At 46.1% G+C, this 6,240-nt stretch overlaps 1 non-coding gene across 1 annotated transcript; it reads right to left on the minus strand.

The window, feature by feature from the left end:
- Positions 1-1,104: 1,104 nt before the first annotated feature.
- trnar-acg (transfer RNA arginine (anticodon ACG)) lies at positions 1,105-1,177 on the minus strand. Its single transcript has one exon. It is a non-coding gene; the product is annotated as a tRNA-Arg (tRNA).
- Positions 1,178-6,240: the final 5,063 nt, after the last annotated feature.

The following is a 6,240-nucleotide window of genomic DNA, read 5'->3' on the forward strand; positions in this document are numbered from 1 at the left end:
GATACTACAAGGTTGGATATACATTATTATATACACTACTATTCTCACTGACTCCTAAAGAGGGACAGGAAACATTAGAATGTGGATCAGATCAGCTGATTTCAGTGTTGAGTCCATCCCTCCATCCACTTTCTGTTCTTATCCTTTAAGGGTCACGGGGGGGGGGGGGGGGCGATCCCAGGTGACGTTGGGCAAGAGGCAGGGTCAGCAGATCCCCAGTCTTTGAGGAGGCGTGGGTTCAGAGTTCACCCTGGACAGGTCAGAATTCCTGATGATGTCATCAGGGCTTTGACAGTAACTAGAATTTTGTCTTTGATCTCAGGAGGACATGAAAGAAACCCAATTGAGGAAAGAAGAGGAGAACATTCAGCTTCATTAGAAACACTTGAACTGTTGAACAGTAGAATTTGTTTGAAACAGTTTACAACACTGAGTGACAGGATTGAAGAGGGAAGGTTTTTCTACTTTAAATTTAATTCTAACTTTAAACTGTGGATGAACATTTTTAGTCGTTCATATTCTAACATACAGAGGAAGTCATGTCATTCCCTTTTTTAAAAAAAGAAAAACATGTGAAGCTCCTCCCCCCAGCTCCAGATGGACAGACAGACATGAGAGTGGCCAGGAAGCAAAGAAGTGTTGTGCTCCTCTCCAGTGCTCTGGTGTTGTTGTGTTCTTCTCAGCTCCATCATGAAGACCTGCTGGCACTGGGCGCTGGTGGAAGTTTGCAGCTCTCACTGGAAAGTCCTGAGGCTCCTCCCACTCTGAAGCAGGCAGTTGGTCCCAGCCAGCCCACACTTTCACTCTCTGGTGTAGGAGTGAAGAACAAAATCAGAATCAAGAACCATCACTCTTTCATTGGGGCTCCTTTCTCCTTGTTCTGATCCAGAAACTCAACAGCTTCTATCATTGATTTGACAGCAAATGTTGATGACACACTGGGATTTTTGTTCTCCTGCTGTCACTGTCAAGTGCAGCTTAACATGAGAGGTAGCAGGATCATTCATGTGTTCATGTTTCCAGCAGACAAGGAGGAAACCTGGGAGGACTTCAGTGACTTTGATCAGTGGTTCTCACTTCATCTTCTCAGTATAAAGTTCAAAGCGAGCTGGCCAGGAGTTGAACCTAGAATCTTCTGATCCGTAGTCAGACGCGTTATCCATTGCGCCACCAGCCCTGTGAAGAAGCTGCTATGTTCATGTGTGCTTGCTGTTACAGAAAATCCCAACAAGGTGGTGGCATTTTCAGGGGACACAATGGTGCAGTGGTCAGCACTGTGGCCTCCCAGCAAGAAGGTTCAGCTCTCCTCCTATTTGGTTGCTAGGAACCTGAATCAGGCCTCAGTGGAGTGGTGCTGCTGAGGCTGAGTGAGGCTGAGTGAGGGACTGAGCAGGAGCCAGCAGGTCCAAGCAGGTTCAGGCAAACTCCCCTCAGTCCACCAACATCAAAGCAGAGGAACAGAGTTCATCTAACAAAATGATTCATATCATCTCCTCTTGGAATGTTCTGGAACTACAAGTACACTTAAAATGGCCGACTTATGACAACAGAAGGAACTTTGAAGCAGATTTGATTTATTTAAGTCAGTGACAGTCATTTTTTCAAGAATTCAGTTCAGGTAACTTGATTGTTTTACTAAGATGAGCTTTAATGTTATACCATTGAAACAAGACCTTCATGTATTTATGATGACATCACCAATAGGAGCCTTCAGTCTGTCAGGGGGTAGAATTCAGTCACCACCAATGACATCAGAGTCAGAGTTTAGACATCAAAGACAGACATTAAAGTCTCACATTAAAGTCTCTCTTATTAAAAAAATTAAAGTGTTATATCTTTGAAAATATACTGCAATACATGAAATACTATATTTCCATGAATGGTAACCTCGTTCTTATATTCTTTAATATACTGCAATAGTAATGGACCCTCTATGACACTGCAGTGATGAATCTATCAAGGAGTACAAATGATTATAATCAGAGAATTTTGAAGTCAAGTTTGAGATCAGTTTGATCCTCTCTCTCCCTCCCCCCTCTCTCTCCCTGTCTCCCCCCCTCTCTCCCTCTCTCTCTCTGTCTCCCCCCTCTCTCCCCCTCTCTGTCTACCCCCCCTCTCCCTCTCTCTCTCTGTCCCCCCCCTCTATCTCTCTCCCCCCCCTCTCTCTATCTCTCTCTCTCCCTCTCTCTCTCTCTCTCTCTGTCTCCCCCCCCCTCTCTCTCTCTCTCAGGAGCTTTTAAATGAATATTTTAATAAAACAGAACAGGAGACTGAAGAGTGATCACTCAAACCCACAGGCTGAATGGGACATCTCTTAAAAATATTGAACCACTGAGTAAAACCATAGAAGCGCTCCTGTCTAGTCGGTGCTAACAAGTTAGCTGTTGAGGGAGTCCAGCTGTGCTGTCTAGGAATCCTGCTCAAAAGCCTCCACTCATCAAACAGCTGGTGTGTTGGTGGATCTGTGGATCCTGCTGGAAGAAGCAGGGTGGAGCTCTGAATGCTTCCTGTCTCAAAGAGCTTCTCTGTGCAGCTCCCATCAGCTCCTAAAAACAGGAAACCAGCAGATTCACTGTTGAACGGTGGCATTAAAATGTTTCCAAAGCTGTCCTGTCCACCATTTGTTGGTGCAAAGACATTTAAAAACACCAGTTGAACATTTTCCAAAGTTGCTCTCACCTTCTTTCAAACACCTGGAATGATTTCCTCCAAATCAAAAGAAACTGGTAAAAAAAACAACAACAAAAACTCCTGGAGAATCAAACTCCACCTTCTGCTCCACCTGGACTTGGGACTTCAAATGACCCCCATTAAAAGCCTGCCTGCATCCCCATTCACTGACTGTTGTGCTGTGGGTCTCCTGGACAAACATGGCAGGATCCTCTTGATCTCCAGGAGAATAAAAGAGGGAACCCAAGAAAACAAGTCAGCGTGAAAGAGGAGCAGATTTTAAAACTCCTCATCATTTCCACCTCCAGGAGTGAAGCCTCCCGGGACCCAAGAGGCTCCAGCTGGCAGAGCTCTCACTGGTTTCTCCACCACCTCGCTAACCTGAGCTGTAGCATCTGAGAACCAAACAGTGACCCCCTTCACTCCAGAGCCGACTCCACAAACTCTGAGCCCCACTTTACCCACAGCCAGCAGGCCTCCTCAACACTGCATGACACACGACGACTAAATTTAAGACTTCTCATCCAGAGATCTGTCACATGAGTCTGCTGTGGAGGGTCAATCTGTCCGTCCACATTCAGATCATTAACACAGCGACTCCTAAGCACCAGTAGAGCCTGCTCATCGTCCCTGGGTGGGCTCGAACCACCAGCCTCTCGGTTAACAGCCGAGCGCACTGACCGATTGCACCACAGAGACTCTGAGGCACCTGCTTTTCATGAAGAGTTTTCAGGCTAAATTCAGTGTGTGAGGTCCACACTGCACATTTGAGGGACCATGAAGGACAGAGGAGAGTCTGACTGTCATGATGAAAGCCTTCAGCACTAGAACTGAAACAGCCCCACCATCTTAACCCCCCCAGACCAAACAGGCTTCATCAGAAACAGACCCCCCTCCTAGAACATCCAGAGATCATCAGTCTGATTAATAGAACATGACAAACAAACAAGAACATGTTATTGTTTGATCAGAAGCTAAAACAATGTTTCTATGTTTGTCTGTTCTGGTCTGAATGAAAGAGGAGGTTTTCTTGGTCATGTGACGTGGATGAGAGTTCAACTAGAACTTCCTGATTCAACAGGATTTGAGTTTGTTGGGATTTTGTCAAAGCCACCAACCAAACCTCTGAGTGGTGCAGATGTCTGCTGCCTCCTCAGAGCAGACTGGAGCTCAGCCTCACTCACCTGTGGGAGCCCCAGCAGAGCCACCGTGTGATGGAGTTTCAGTTCAGGCTCCAAGGTCCTGGATTGAATTGGTGTTTTGTGTTTTTAGGCCTCCTGGCACCATCAATGGTAGAGCAGAGTGGAGCAGAGGAAGCGTGCTGGGCCCAGAACCCAGAGGTCGATGGATTGAAACCATCCTCTGCTAAAAGAACAAAATAAAATGAACCTGCATCTTTAGAAATGTGTGTCTGTTAAAAAGAGGTTCATAAGGATTTTGTCTTCCTCCACAATCACCAACCATTGTGAGAGTTAACAACAGTCCACTTTCTGACTGAAGCAAAAGTAGACTTCAAAAGGTTTTTCTGATTCAACATAGCAGCTAAATTTCCATTTCCATTTCCTGAACAGGACAGGTTAAAAAAAAGGGAATGTCATGACTTCCTCTGTATGTTAGAATATGAACGACTAAAAATGTTCATGCCCAGTTTAAAGTTAGAATTAAACTGAAAACACAAAAACCTTCCCTCTTCAATCCTGTCACTCAGTGTTGTAAACTGTTTCAAACAAATTCTACTGTTCAACAGTTCAAGTGTTTCTAATGAAGCTGAATGTTCTCCTCTACTTTCCTCAATTGGGTTTCTTTCATGTCCTCCTGAGATCAAAGACAGAATTCTAGGTACAAATAAAGACACTATCAAAGCCTCCTGATGACATCATCAATTCTGTCTTTGATCTGTGTCTGTCCAGCCTGTCCTGAGTGGATCCAACAGTTTCCCATGGGTGACTCTGTCATGGTCTCTCTCCTGCTGTCTCCAACTCTCAGAGTGCTTCTACTGGTTTCTCTCCATCGTCCCTGTTGCTAGGCAGAGCACTGGTTAGGACTGAGGCCAGTGATGTCATCACCTCCAGCTGAGACCTGCCAGGTGATCCTGCTTCATTCAACTCTGCTGCCTCTGCCACTGCCCTGACTGGTGAGGCTGACAGCAGGTTCTCTCTCATCTAAACTCTCTGTTTACAATGGAGGCTGAAATCCTTGTGATTGGTGGTTCAATCATCAGGTCTGTTGAACTCCCAGGTGCCATCACCTGCTGTCTTCCTGGTGCCAAAGTTGTGGACATTATTGAACGTCTCCAGGACTCATCGATCTCCACCCCTCCTGCAGGTTCTCCCTGTCTCTGTGTGGGTTCTCTCTGGTACTCCAGCTTCCTCCCACAGTCCAAAGACATCAAGAGGGTAGTGGTTACCTGGACACTCTAAATGACTGTGAGTGTGAATGGTTGTCTGTCTGTGTGTGTTGGTCCTGGGATGGACTGGTGATCCATCAAGGGTGAACCCAGGGCTGGACTGGCCATCTGGCCGATGCACATCTTTGGGCCGGCCCATAACTGTCATAATTTTTTTTCAAAAGTGTATAGTTTTTAATCGACCGGAACGGTATCGGAGACGCGAAACGCGGCCCATTGCTTGATTTTCTTGAAGGACATTGGGCTCGTCCAATGAAATCTCTCAGCTCTCTCTCTTTCTCTTAGTCAAGCCATGCTGTTGCAATGGAAGTGGAGGAGTCAGATCAGTCAGTTGGAGACTATTTTAGTCGCCCTTCTTCCACACAGAGGACTGATTTTTTTAAAGTTTCATCCTCAACAAGATTCCATAAACCCTGTCGTCCAGAGGCTCTTCGTTAGAACGGACGGCACGACGTGGAAATGGCTGACTTATTGTGGTCAACGTGATGCTTTGTTTTGTTTTGTTTGCCCTGCTTTTAGCAAGCCCAGTGATCCAAGTGTCTTCATTAGAGGCCTGACAGACTGGAGGCATGTGCACCAAAGAGTAGAGGAGCATGAGAGAGGCATGGCACAGAGGCAGTGTGCTGAGGCCTATTTTTGAAACTGCTCCAGAGCAAGACTGGCCACCTCCTTGAGGGAAGACAGCTGACAGGACACCGTGAGCAGGTTAAGAAGCAGGGCTGGACTGGGACCAAAAAATGGCCCTGGCATTTTTCATCCCTGGCAGCCCTCCATGGTTATTTACACGATATGTGTAAGCACACGCCATACCAGAGGGTGTATGCACACATTTTGAAGTTTCAAAAATTAAAATAAAGTGCAGTATTCTACATGGAAGACAGTAACCATGTTAAAAGAGTGATACTCTTTCACTACTCAGAGACCTTCTTCTTCCACTACACGTTCCAACACCTGACGTCTCTTCTTCCCAGTCCAGCCCTGGAAAGAACGCGTCGAGTTTTGGAAATTCGGCTGCTTTTCTTTTCCGGAGTCTCTCTTTTTCGGCTCCTCCTTTCTCCTTCCTCTTACTGGGCAACATTCTTCATGGCTTCTGACTACAAGGCGGCCGCTGAGTGGTGGCACTACAACTGGATGGGTCTGTTTCTCATTTTAACACAAAAACA

This window comes from Aulostomus chinensis, chromosome 1 (genome assembly GCF_037954235.1).
Source record: "Aulostomus chinensis isolate RoL2024-O1b breed Wild chromosome 1, RoL_Achi_v1.0, whole genome shotgun sequence".
Classification (NCBI taxonomy): domain Eukaryota; kingdom Metazoa; phylum Chordata; class Actinopteri; order Syngnathiformes; family Aulostomidae; genus Aulostomus; species Aulostomus chinensis.